Source organism: Canis lupus, chromosome 3 (assembly GCF_048164855.1).
Source record: "Canis lupus baileyi chromosome 3, mCanLup2.hap1, whole genome shotgun sequence".
NCBI classification, from domain to species: domain Eukaryota; kingdom Metazoa; phylum Chordata; class Mammalia; order Carnivora; family Canidae; genus Canis; species Canis lupus.
Window position 1 is genome coordinate 87,329,996 of NC_132840.1, and position 13,426 is coordinate 87,343,421.

Genomic DNA, 13,426 nt, shown 5'->3' on the forward strand with positions numbered 1-13,426 from the left:
CTATCTGCGATGTCCACAGCTACAGGCCTAGCTAGTAAGAGCTCCCAGAATCATCCGTTCATATGTTCATTGCTGGGAAATTTTCATGGGTTGAAGTGTATCTTCCAAAAAGGTATGTTAAAGCCTTAGCCCCCAGTACCTGTGAATGTGACCTTATTTGGCTTTCGGGTTGTGGCAGATACAGTTAGTCCAGATGAGGCCATTTGGGAGTAGGGCGGGTCCCCAATACGAGCAGCCTGGTGCCCTTAGAAGAAGAGAAGAAACGCAGAGACAGAGTTGCAGAGATTGAAGTGAAGCATCTGTGAGCCCAGAAACACCAAAAATCTTTGATCTAACACTAGGAAACTAGATACAGACAGGGAAAAGGATCTGCCCTACAGGTTTCAGAGGCAGCAGGGCCTTGCCAACACCATGATTCTGAATTTCTAGCATCCAAAACTGTGAGATAATAAAGGTGTGTGGTTTTAAGGCACACAGCTAGTGGCGCTTTGTTATGGCGGACGGAGGAAATGGATCCAACCCAGAAACGCCCGTTTGATTAAGGTGAGTAGCCCCCGTGTTCCAGAAGCACGGACTCCAGCTGACGGTGGCCCCCACACTGCTGCTCCACATGGAGTCACGGAGCTTTTGAAAAGAATTAGTCAAGTTGAACCCCAACTTTACGGTTTCTCTTGGAATTCCCACCTCAAATCCTACACAATACAGCTGGAGAGATAAAAAGGAAAACACAATTCAGCTGAAAAGCTTAAGACCTCCTCTTTGGCAGAAGCTCTGGGCATCATTTATTTTAATTCTCCTTGGGACACCTGACTTAGGTTTTTGTCTTTCAGAGTTGTATCTCCTGCCCCGATGGTCAGAGAGGCAGCTATGATTTTAGTTGTCCCAAGACCATGTCTGGGTCGGGCCACGGTGGGTAATTAAATTGATTTCCTGACAAAGCACCCTTCAGCCTCAGAGCGAGCTCCTTGACATAATGCGCACCCTGTCCAGGCAAGGAGGCCCAGGGAAATTGGACCAACTCTCAGCAGTCAACCTGGATTTTCCCAACTGAGGAGTTCTTTCTTTTTTTTCTCAAAAAATATACATTCCTTGCACAACCAGGATCATTTGGAACAGAAGTTCTCAGACTTTGGGATTCAATAGGCCAGTAAAATTTAAAAGGAACAAAAAAGGTAGAATTAGGCGGCAAATCTTTTATTTCACCGAGTAAAATGTCTATGATCTCTTATCATTAATCCTTAAAAATAAAGGGAGCATTTTTTTACGTCACAATGATGCGGGGGGTAAAACCTCAGTTTGAAGGAGAGTTGTTCACATGACGGGACGTCAGGGCTATTCCTCTACAGATTGGGGCTTCGTTAGGGACCAGCAGCAGTGCCTGCATTGGCGTTTAGAAACCAGTGACCTCGAGAACGTTACCACTACCCACTTGCTCTGCCCACACGAACACCGATAGGAGCTCCAGCCCCACCAGGAGAACGACAACTTGAGATTAATAAACCATGGTCGAAAACATTTTTTCTCTCTGCTGGACACCAGTGTGTTGGGAGCTGAAGATGTGCTCATTTGCCAAGTATGACTTGCACCAAGCAAAGCGCCCACCACAGGGTGATTAATATATATCTCTTGATCAAAAGAAGAAAGGAACTGTGTGAATAATTGTTGACCGTGTTCTCATTTCCTACCTTGACATCCATGTCATTAAACTACCCAAGCTATTACTTTTTTTTTTTTAATCTCTCGGTCACATCTGTCATTCTGAGATGTGTAGGTTGTCCACATCCCCGCTAAAGTACGGCCAAACAGAAAACAAAAAAGAAGAGGTATGGTTAGAGAATGAATAGTGGCCAAAGGCTCAGAGATAAGATTAAGCCCAAGATTCAGTGTAAAGAATGACTCCCAAAAATGAGAAACAATTTTTTTGGAAGAATACACATCTTGGAATCAAGAATCTGTTACAGCAGAAGTGTTATAAATGACAATTATGTTAGAAAACTTACCCAGAAACGTCAACATGATTAGGAGGGTATTTATTAATAAAATATAGGTGGCTCTTGATGCCTCCCACAATGCAGGCCTGAAGAACAAATTCTGACCCTGGCAAGTCTAACATACTACACAAATATTCATTTTGAAGCGAGGAGGAGAAATAACTTGGCGGTGATGTTCGCTGTGTTTCTAGTGTCAGCTGAGAGCTCACTGCTGGAGTTCCCTCTACAGTTTGCAGGAAATTCCTACTGCGTGCCGTTCATGGCTGTTGCAAACCGTACCCTTCATCATCTATCCTGCCCACGTCTTACTAGTAAGAGTGAAGTCATTTCAGGGGACCTCATTCCATCTCTGTCCCCAGGGCCCCTCCTCCATTCCTCCCTTGCTCATGGCCCATCCTTCTAGATCTTACAGGATCTTGGTCCTTTCCCACTTGTAGACCTTCAGTTTCTCCCACTCACCTTTATTTCTACCTCTAAACATGCTCATGTCCAATTCCTTCTTCACAAAGAAAAAACAACAACAGATGAAGAACACCAGAGACTTTCTTTCCTTCATTTTTCTACCTTAGTTTTCTTAAAAGAATATTAATGCCTTTACCCTCACTCCCATTCACCCCTTAATCCCTAGCATCCTGGCCTGTGGAACCATTCTAAATCCATGAGGACTTCCTAATTATCAAATCAAGAAAGCTTTCCCTTATATCCCATTATTCTTAATCCCTACATTGCCTGACCTTGATCATTCCCTTTCTTGAGATACTCTTCTCCCAAGATCCTGAGGCCATTAGACCATCTAGTTTATTTATTTTTCTGGCTTCTTTAACAGATCTCTCCATCCACCTCTTCCCAGTTGTCATTGATTTTTAGCCATAACCCAAGATTTTTGAATGACCCCATTTCAGTAGCTTTACTTACTTCCTTTGAACAGAAGAATTCAAATCTCATGTTTTAGATGTTTCCAATTCTATCATCTATCTATCTATCTACCTACCTATCTTCTATTTATATATTTATCATCTGTCATCTCCTGTAGGTATTTTAAATTCATTCACTCCTTTACTTAATCAGAAACAAATTCTACTTCCTGGCATCCTTAATTCTGTTCATTGCAACATGCTCCAGAACCATCTTCTCCTTGCCCCAGGCCAAGCCACACAGACTAAAAGCATATTACCTGGTCATCTTTGACTCCTCTCTATGCTTGGCCGCTTCTCATCTTCAAATTCTTGTCAAGTCCAGCCATCAACTTTAACTCACTACTAACTCCCTAACCAGGACTGCACAGTTGCAAGCAACTTGTTCCCCCATCCAAAAGTCCTACTTTCATACTACTTTGCTTATTTTAAAAGAAATAAAATGTTCAGATAGATCAACAGGAGGAATGGACAATCATACATATTTATAGCCAATAAAATGTCATTTTTTTCTGATATAAAAGGACAAAAAATTCTCTTTCCTTTAAAAAGTGTTTAATGAATCCATTTCTTTAGAGAGGAGTGAAAAGCTACACCAACAAAATACTACTACTATAAATATGAGGGGCCAATGATTATTGGATTCACCTTTCTCAGTGTCAGTCTGGACTCGTATTCTCTTCTCTCTGTCCCTATGGGGAACCTCTGCTTCCTGAAGGAAACACCTGCTGTGTGTGCATGTGTGTGCACATGTGTGTGCACGTGTGTGTGCATGTGTGTGCACACGAAGAGAGGACAGAGATGGGGGCCTGCCTTCCTGGACACGTGAGTTCCTTCTGAGATTATTAGAAAGCCCCGATTTTAGTGGTGGATCCAAGCCTGTTCTCTAATGTATCTCTGGTAGCAAGAAACATAATTTTTTTGTTTGTTTCTTAAAAAAATCCTGCCTATCTTCTGCTTGACTGATCCCCCAATTCAGCGGTGAGGAATAAAGGGGCACGTTGACTTTCACATCCCAAACCCACCACTCACAGCGATTCCCTGAGGTATTATCTTCATTTCACAAATGAGAAAACCGAGACTCACAGCCTTTAGGTAAGTTCGTGGCCCACCTCGTCAACAGCAGATGGGGCATCACAATCCAAGCCTACTGGGCCCCGACGCCTGCGCGCTCACCCACTGAACTCCAGCGAGGGCGCTCAACCCTGGCTGACTCCACAGGGTCCCGGTCCTGATCTTCTGACCCTGCCCCTGGCAGCCCAGGACTGGAGGAAGGGACTGAAGCGAGAACCCCCCCAACCCCCAACCTGAGCCCCCAGTTGTCGGGCAGGGAATAAGCAAGCAACAGTGTCCCTCCTTAAATCCATTCACCTAGAGCATTGCTGTGCCATGAGAGTACGGTGTGACCCACTGGGAGCGGGTCCTTCCTCCTCGGGCCTAAGTTCTTGCCCCCGAATGCCTGGCGCAGCTCTCTGTACGCACGGAGGGGCGGCCAGGACCCAGGGCCTGTGAGCTTCTCCTAAGCAACCGTGGGTGGTTTAGCACAAACGACCCTCCAATCCAGCATTAATTTCCTGTCTTCTAGTCTGAGGGCTCCTGATAAGCAGTTGTCTGGCTAAGGAGCCGAAGGAAAAGCAGGTTCCGGTCCTAGCAGAGTCCCTACTTGGTTCCCCACCGCCGCTGCGGCCCAGAGCTTAGGAGGAGGCTGCAGGCAGGCTGGGGGGTGGGGGGTGGAGGGGTGGGGGCAGCTCCTCCTTCCTCCACTTCACCCCCAGCCCGCTTTCTGCTGGTGCCTCCGTCCGCCTGGCCAGACCCCACTTCAGAGAATCTCAACCATGATTGAAAAATGTCTTTCCACAGCAGGCAGAGAAATGAAATTTTCCCCTATTTCAATTATTTCCCCTTCTCAAGCAAAGAAATGAAAAACAACTCGGCTCATAAAGAATGAAAAAGAAATCCAGGTTTTTTTGAATTAGGTTTTTCTCTCAAGACTTGGAGAAGCCGAAGGTATCTGTGCCAACACTGGTTCATAAGGAGTTAACTGCTTCTTTTTCTTTTCTTTTCTTTTCTTTTTTTTTTTTTTTTTTTTGGAGGGAACAGCAGCAGTCAGATGAACATTGTCCCCGCCTTTGCCTCTCCTCCAGACACTCTCGCCATCCCTCAATCCAGATGCAATAAAAAAGGCAGGACTAGAAGGGAGAGACCAGAACAAGAAGTGGGTTGTGACACGGTAGGTATACTGAGTGACCCTCAGGAGTCGACGGGCACTGGGGACACAGGACAAAGACAGACTACAGCCTCTGTTTTCAGGGAGTTTATACTTAATTGGGCAAACAGTTTGGGGCGCCTGCATTTGCCTATGAACCACTCACTCTGTGCGTCATGGTGTCTTTCCATTTACTGAGGCCTTGCAACTAAATTTCATCTTTTTTCCCCAGTCTCTTCTTTTCCCTTCTTAGAAATAGCATGTTCAGGACTTTGCATGATTTTAGGAGTATCCAGGGCAGGGATTTAAAGAATACAGATTTCATCTGATGTTACAGGAGGAAAAAAAGATTGTTGAGCAGCAACTGGTCTAAAACACTCTTCACCTGTGGGAAGCGAGAGAGCGGCTTCAATGAACTAACAGATCTTGTTAGCTCAGCTAAAATATGAATTACCAGATGGCTTTGGAGGAGCACTTCATTTGGGAAGTCTACTCGGCTCCCTCTTCCCACTACATCCCAGACAAAATTAGATCCCCTGATGTTTATGCCTTCCTCTAGAATAGCACTTCGCAGTTGCTCCGATGACCAACCGTTGCTCCAAGACCCACGTTGGCATAACGGCAATCTCTGTCCCTTGCACGTAGTAAGGGACGGATTTGTATCTCAGGAAGGAGAAAGGGGTGCAGCGAGGACGCAGTGCCCTTAGGGGGTGGTTGTTGGCTACGTTGTCAGCCTCGCTGCATGAAAACAACGAGGCCTCCGAGATTATTCGTGAACCACTTCATGTGCCGGTGATGCGGTGCTGAGAGTGTCAAGTATTTCAAGAGAGTGAGGAATGCCTGTGACAAGGGATCCACTGCTAATCAGAACGGCAGTGGGTGAAAAAGCAAGGGTTCTCATCAAGAGCATAGAGGGAGCAGGGGTTAGGCCCTGCCCCCCGCCCGCCGCCCCAAATTCCACTCCCTATCGTAAACATCTTGGGCCCTGTTCTAACGCATTAGGGAAGACTATCCCAGCCTCCTAGCTGAAGAGTTTCCACAGACGCAGTAGAGCAATTGTCAGAAGAAGACCATTCCACGGTGGGCTCATTTCTCCTATAGACCCTCCCCCTTACTGGGGCTTAGTCCCAGTTCCCCAGACATCTCCCAGAAGGTGTGGGGTGGGGGACACCCTACACAGAAAGATAAGGTCATCATCCCAGCTCTTCCTGGGAACAGGGGATTTTGAACTTTAGTATAGATCAAAGGAGAGCACTGAGCCCCGGGCCTCAAGTAGCTCCACCCAATACATTCTAAAACTAAAAGTGAGAGGGAAATATCAGGGAGGGAGACAGAACATGAGAGACTCCTAGCTTTGGGAAAGGAACTAGGGGTGGTGGAAAGGGAGCTGGGCGGGGGGTGGGGGTGATTGGGTGATGGGCACTGAAGGTGGCACTTGATGGGATGAGCACTGGGTGTTATTCTATATGTTGGCAAATTGAACTCCAATTTAAAAAAATTAAAAAAATAATAAAACTCTCAAAGGACAAAGCTACCATGGATGAGGTTCATTTTGCTCGGGGCAGAGGTTTGGGATAGCGCCCTGAATCATGCCCCTGCCTTAGGAATTCCGTCCTGATCTGAGCTCAGCTCTAAATACCTGGGGGCCCTGAGAAATCTCACCGGCGTCACAGAGCGCTTATGTTCACCTCCGAAGTGAGGAGTCGGGCCTGACACTTGGGCAGACCCTTCCTACCTTCTCATCCCCAGAAGTCAATGTCAAAAGAAACTTCTCACTGCTTTGCCTCCTGCCATTAGTAATCAGCAAAACTCTTTTACCAAAACGAAAAATCACTGGAAATATTAATAGGAGAGGTCAATATATTGAGCTGTGTGGCCTTTTCCTGTTCTGAAAATATTTCATGTCTTTATGTTCTTACACTGAGAAAAACCTGGTCTGTGCCAATCAACATCGAATGGCAAGGGGAGGCCAGGAGGGAGGGGGAACCAAACAGAACCTGTGCTGCAGGACTTTCAAATGGCAAACTCATTACGCCCCAGTGTCCTGGCGGGCGTAGTGACGGCATGTCCTGTCAGAGGCCCTTCCGGCTGTCTCACGCTCACACACACACCACACACAGCTACGTGTCACAGGGATCACAGCGGGTCCTGGCAACAGATGCTGGAAATGTCAGACAGCAAAGGGGGTGTATGGGGGACGGCACTGAGGGCTGGGGGAGTAGTTGTAGCCTCCAGAGGACGAACGGAACAAACAACACACTGGAAAGTGGCCCTCGTGCTTAGCAAGATGGAGGCAGGGTTGGGGGGAGCAGAAGGAGGGAAGAGGACAAGCAAGAGCAGAACCAGGACAAGTCGGGAGTCAGACCTCCCGTCAAGGGCCACAGGACCTGGAAATCTGTCCTCGTTCATTAGCCGTCGTTCTATGTACTACCAGCTGTGCACTGGGAATCACGCGAGGCACGGACGGACAACTGCCAGTTAGGAAAGCTAACAACCGCCGGGTGAGAGTCATTGGCTTTAGTGTAGACACACCTGGACTCAAATCCCACCTTCACTCATGATTTGGGGAAATGACAAAAATCTCAGAGCTTTGGTTTGATTGTGTCTAAAATAAGGATAATAATGTGACACTGTAAGTTTAAGATTTACGTGAAACATTAAGAGTAAAACACCCGCCACAGAGCTGGCGCACAGCTAGCAGGAGCTAGTAGGCAGGCCTCCTGCCCCGGGAGCGAGGAGTCTCTGGGGAGGGAGGCGAGAACCACGGTGACCTGTAAGTTCATGTGCTCGAAGCTCTGTGAACAGATGGGTCAGAACACGAGGAGTGGCGCAACTAATTCTATCTGGAGTCGTGAGAAATAAGTAATGAGCAACGAGTGGAATAAAGAGGGAGTTCCAGAGGAGGATCTAGGAAATGGAAGAGTGAGTTTGACGTCAGAGAGGCAAGTCAAGCGAGATGCGTTTGTCCAACTGAGATGTTTGTGGCTGAGCAGGGGGTGTGTGGGGAGGACGGACAGGCAGCAGGAAAGACACAGGGTCAGCTGTGCTCATTTGCACTGTCTGGGTATCCCCTCACACAGGCAGGACATGAGGGACCACTGATGTCTTTCTACACCTTGGAGCAACTTTAGAAATATCACCGTGCCAGTAGTTTGAGGACCAATCTGAAGGAGGGAGGGAGGGCTTGGGAGACTCGTGAGCATGAGATCCTCATCACACAGGAGCACTGTAGTTGCTGTCAGCTGTGAAAATGCTTCCTGTGGAATAGAGTCAGAAGGAAGGGACAGGGACAGTGACAGGAGAGGCAGGGTCATATCAAAGGAGCAGTCTTCAGCTGCTAAAGGGAGTCAGCTAGAGGAGAGGGCGCTATTTCTGCTCAGTCAGGTCCATTTGTGATAACCACTTTTCACAAACCTACCTTTATTTGCCTAATTAATTTTATCCAATTTATAAACTTTAAGAAACTTTGGCATAGTTGGCTAAGGATTTGACTCCTTACAGAAGGTGTATGAAATTATGCCACTTCCCAAATCTCTCTTAATATACATAAGCCTATTGCCAGGCCACAGTCTCACCCCTCACAGGCCCCGCACCTGTGCAGGTCTGCGTGCAAAGATGTGGACAGTGTGCCGCAGGGTCCCGCCCTGTAGGAGTTGACTGCCTCACTGGGGAAACACAGCACTGCCTGTGCACTGCCTGTGCAGAGCAGATCAAAAGATGCCGACCGCTCAAAATCATAGTATAAATAGCACCCAAGACATATATTTGCCAAATGAGTGTATCGCAGGACTCCGTGGCAGAGAAAGGACGTGGGGGGCCTGGAAAGGGTAGGCTTCCCTGAGGGGGAGATGGTAGGAAGGGAAACATGGGTATATTCATCTACTTGAAGAGCATATCTGCCCTGCCCCAAGCACCCGGTTTCTAAATCCATATCCTCAAAGGAACCTGAGAACCAGATACTGTATCCAAGACAATCTCCATTTCATTTGACTTTTTTTTTTTTAAGATTTTGTTTATTTGACAGAGGGAGAAACAGCAAGAGAGAGAGCACAAGCAGCGGGAACAGAGGGAGAAGAAGCAGGCTGCCTGTCAGGAGCCCGATATGGGGCCTGATCCCATGACCCCAGGACCACGACCTGAGCTAAAGGCAGTTGCTCAACCGACTGAACCACCCAGGTGCCCCTTCATTTGACTTTTCAGTGATTAGTTTCCAAATATTGGATATTTTGTCCACCAACTAAACAAGGCAGTGCATTGTAATGTAAGGGTCTGTAGCAGATCCCAGCACCAGCTAACTTGTTCTCAGGATGATTCAATTGCCCACCAATAAAATCAGCCTATCCACCCCTTCCCTAACCTTGAGGGTGTTGAGGAGATAAATGCATTTATAAATGAAATAAATGAGAAAGACTGTAAACTCCATGAAAAAAGGGACCATTTAAATTATAAAAGAGCTGGGCAGCCTGGGTGTCTCAGCCATTTAGCACGGCCTTCCTGGAGACCTGGGATCAAGTCCCATGTCGGGCTCCCTGCATGGAGCCTGCTTCTCCCTCTGCCTGTGTCTCTGCCTCTCTCTCTCGCTCTGTGTCTCTCGTGAATAAATAAATAAATAATCTTTAAAAATAAATAAATAAATAAATAAATAAATAAATAAATAAATAAATAAATTCTAAAAGAGCTACATAAAAGCATGGTTGATAATTTTTGATAAAATAACAATTGTTTGAATGAACTGACCAGTAACTTCCTGTTGAGCACCGACTCTAGTGTAGGCACAATGCAGAGGAAGTTCAGAGGATTTGCAAAAGGTAAAATACATCTCTCTGAAAAATAATGGGTTCGGGGCAAGGTCTTATTCCTCTTTTTATCTCCAAGTCACTGCCTGGAAGGAGGAGGAGGTTGGAGGATGAGGACGAAGGAAGGATAAGATAAGACAGAAGCAGAAAGAGTGTGAAGAGCAACGGCTGACATTTTATTTCATACTATAGACCAAAGCTATCCAATAGAAATAGAAATAGAACATGAGCCACATATAAAATTTTTTGCCACAAATATGATTGAAAATATTCTAGTAGCACATAGTAAAAAGCAAAAAAAAAAAAAAAAAAAAAAAAGATACAGTGAAGAACGCCTGGCTGGCTCAGGGGTAGGGCACGCAACTCCTGATCTCGAGATTGTGAGTTCAAGCCCCACGCTGCACAGAGATTACTTAGAAAAAAAATAAAATTAAATAAAAAAATTTTTAAAAATATGCAGTGAAATTATTCTACCATAGTTTACTTAACTCAGCATATTCAGAATATTGCCTTTCCAGCATGGACACTAGCCATACTAAGAGCGTTCAAGAGCCACGTGAGGCTAGTGGGCACCACGCTGGCCAGCATAGCTGTAGTGACGGGCGGAAGGGCGAATAAGAAAAGCAACAAAGAAGCGGACAGAATTGGAAGTGAGATTTCCCGGGGACGGAGTGCCCACGGGGAGCTGAGGTAACCCGGCGGGGGGCCGAGGGGGCTCTGTAGGCTGGAGGGCCAGCGGGGCCCTTCTGAGGGAGAACAGCGAGCAGACCCCAGGGCAGGGGGCGGCCCTGGGGAAGGGAGCAGAAGGCGGCGGGTCTGCAGGACACGCGGTGGGAGGCGGCGCAGGGGCAGCCTCGGCGTGCGGGGGGCAGAGGCAACGGACTCCGGCACCCCAAGGACCCACCGGTGGTGCAGGGCCCCGCGGGCAGGCTGGGATTCAGGCTGCACCCCGCGAAGGAGGTGAGGCCTCCGCTAGGTTAGGGGCCCTCCAGGACAGGCGTTCAGCCTGCAGGCCGTCCTTCCGTCGGGCTGACTTCTGAAAGCCGCGTGCCCTTTCCTGAGTGAGTTCCCTCTGCTGGCGGCCGGCGTCCTGGGCGCCAGGGGAGCAGCTTCCCCACGCTCTGCTCCCTGCCTTCTTCCCTGGCCACGGCTCCGTGGGAAGGGGGTGCTCAGAAGGTGCCGGAAGGCTCTGGCCGGGCTCCTGTTCTCTCTCCAGACTCTTGCTTCCTAGGGCTGGTGAGGCTCAGAGGCCAGGAAATGGCCGAGTCGGGGCGCTCCCGCCGGGACACCCCGAGTCCAGCGGCTGTCGCCTCTCCCGAGCACGGGGCAGCCTCCACGGCCTGCGAGCCTCCGAGCGCCTCAGTGCCGTGCCCCCCGAGCGCTGGTCTCCTCTCGGGGCAAGCTCTTAGAGGAGGTGCGTGGGTGACCCAGGCTGTGCGGCCCAGCCAGGCCGTGTCCCCGCAGACGGCTCCCCGCCCCACACTTCTCCCCCGCAGCTCAGCCCTCACCCGGAGACTCCTAGGGCGCCGATTCCCAGGCTCTGGCGGGGCCACTTAACCCCGGATCCTGTGACAAGGGCCCTGAGCGCCACGGCCCTCCTTTGTCTTCGATGTCCGAGTCTCCCAGGAGGTCCCCGGGGACACCAAAGGGGAGGCTCTGCCCTGACCACCAGCCACGGGGCGGCGCCTCCCTGAGCCGAACCTGCAACCCCTCCCGGCCTTCCCCGACCGCTTCCCTTGGGACGTTGGAGGGGGACCGTGGGGGCTGAGGCCTGCGCAGCCTGCAGGCGTCCTGCACCCAGAGGACGAGGCTCCCACAGGCAGGCCCGACACCGTGCCGGCCTCCCCCTGACTCCTGGGCTTCAGGAGCCACTAACCAGCCTCATCCCCGGCGCGGGCCACGCTCCGAAGGCGCTGGGGATGAGCCAGGGCACCGGGGACCAGGGTGGCCCCCGATGCTGTTTGCTTCTGCTGAAATGACGGTGTCGTCAATAATGGATTAAGTTGATTCTACTTGTTTGTTTTGGGTGATAAACACTGACTTAGAGAACTTCCCCATGAGGGATGAGACAAATCTTTACGGTTCTAGTTTCCTTCTTTATATATATTTTTAAAGATTTTATTTATTTATTCATGAGAAACAGAGAGAGAGAGAAAGCAGAGACACAGGCAGAGGGAGGAGCAGTCCCCATGCAGGGAGCCTGAAGTGGGACTTGATCTTGGGTCCCAGGATCACACCCCGGGCTGCAGGGGGCGCTAAACCGCTGGGCCACCCGGGCTGCCCCTCCTTTATATTTTGATGGCGATTTAATTCGGTTCTGCTCGGTGATATTTATCCACAGGTCTTTACCATGAGTTGAGTGCCGGTGGGGGAGCCGTCCTTGCTAGTCCCTCTCCACGGTTCAAGGGGGACTCCTGTGGTGGCGACTGAGGTCGCACAGTCAGTTAAGGGGCGAGCAGCCGAGGCTCTCATTGCTGCCTCCTCTCCGTGGTCCTTCCAAACCTCCAGGGCTGCTGAGTGCTGTGAAGAGGCCAGGTCCTCGCAGGCTGTGGGTCGGCCTCCCACGGCCACTCTGCCTGGCCGCCGGGGGCTGGAGGCTGCAGGGCGACCGGGGCCAACACAGAGCCCCTCCCCGGGGCCCAGCTTCCAGAGCCTGCCCTTTCCAAGCTACTGAGAGATGCACTCACCCATCCCAGGGACCCGGGCTGCACCTGGAAAGCCCCCCACCCCCCCGGGAGCCCTCGGGAAAGCCTGCTGCCCACAGCCTCCCGGGGTCCCCGTAGGTGGCTGTCCCGCGTTGGGGCCTCCTTGAGCCCCTCGGGGGACCCCGAGAGCCAGGCACCGTGGGCGGGGTGCTGGGTCACACCCTGGGCTGCAACAGGAACCTGGGGTTGCAGCTGCGTCCACCAAAAATGTTGCCAGCGGTCCAGGGGGCTGATGCCAGGGCCTGGGCCCCCCGCGCCCTGTGGCTTCCTGGGGGAACACAGGGAACCGGGGTGAGCGGCTTCCCGTGCTATGCTGGGCCGGGAGGGCCCAGCGGTGGCGGTGCAGCTGCAGCCCTGCTGGGTGCAGGAGGTACACGAGGCCCCCGCGCCCCCACCCAGGGGCCCTTCCCAGGTCCCGGCCCCAGGACTCGCGGCCTCATGGGGGGCACCAGGGAGCCCCATGGCCCAGGACTGCGGGGAGGGCCTTCCAGGAGCTTCCATTCCCACGGCGGGGGGAGGGATCGGTGGAGACTCGTGCACCGTCCTGCTCCCTGGGGCCACACAGGAGGCGGACAACGACCAGCTGCTCATGCTCTGTCCTAGGGCCGCGGGAACCTCAGGACGTCGGGAATCCTCCAGTGACAGGCGTGTTTCCCGACGGGTCCCCTGAACGGCTCGGGCCATGGAGCAGTGGGGGCCCCTGGGCGCCAGCCTCGCCCCAAGTCCTCACAGGCACAAGTCATGTCACAGCCTGGAGCCCGGCCTTGCTCGCACCGCGGGGAGGCCCATGCCTGGGGCGGGGCTCGGGGCTCAG

The 13,426-nt window shown here is 50.7% G+C and overlaps 1 protein-coding gene and 1 long non-coding RNA gene across 2 annotated transcripts in view; both read right to left on the reverse strand.

Annotated features, from left to right (window-relative positions):
- OPCML (opioid binding protein/cell adhesion molecule like) overlaps positions 1 to 13,426 on the reverse strand; it is a 1,082,947-nt gene that overhangs the window by 851,960 nt on the left and 217,561 nt on the right. The gene's annotated exons all lie outside the window — the stretch shown is intronic.
- The window catches only part of LOC140631259 (uncharacterized), a 43,349-nt gene that overhangs the window by 23,418 nt on the left and 6,505 nt on the right, over positions 1 to 13,426 (reverse strand). The gene's annotated exons all lie outside the window — the stretch shown is intronic.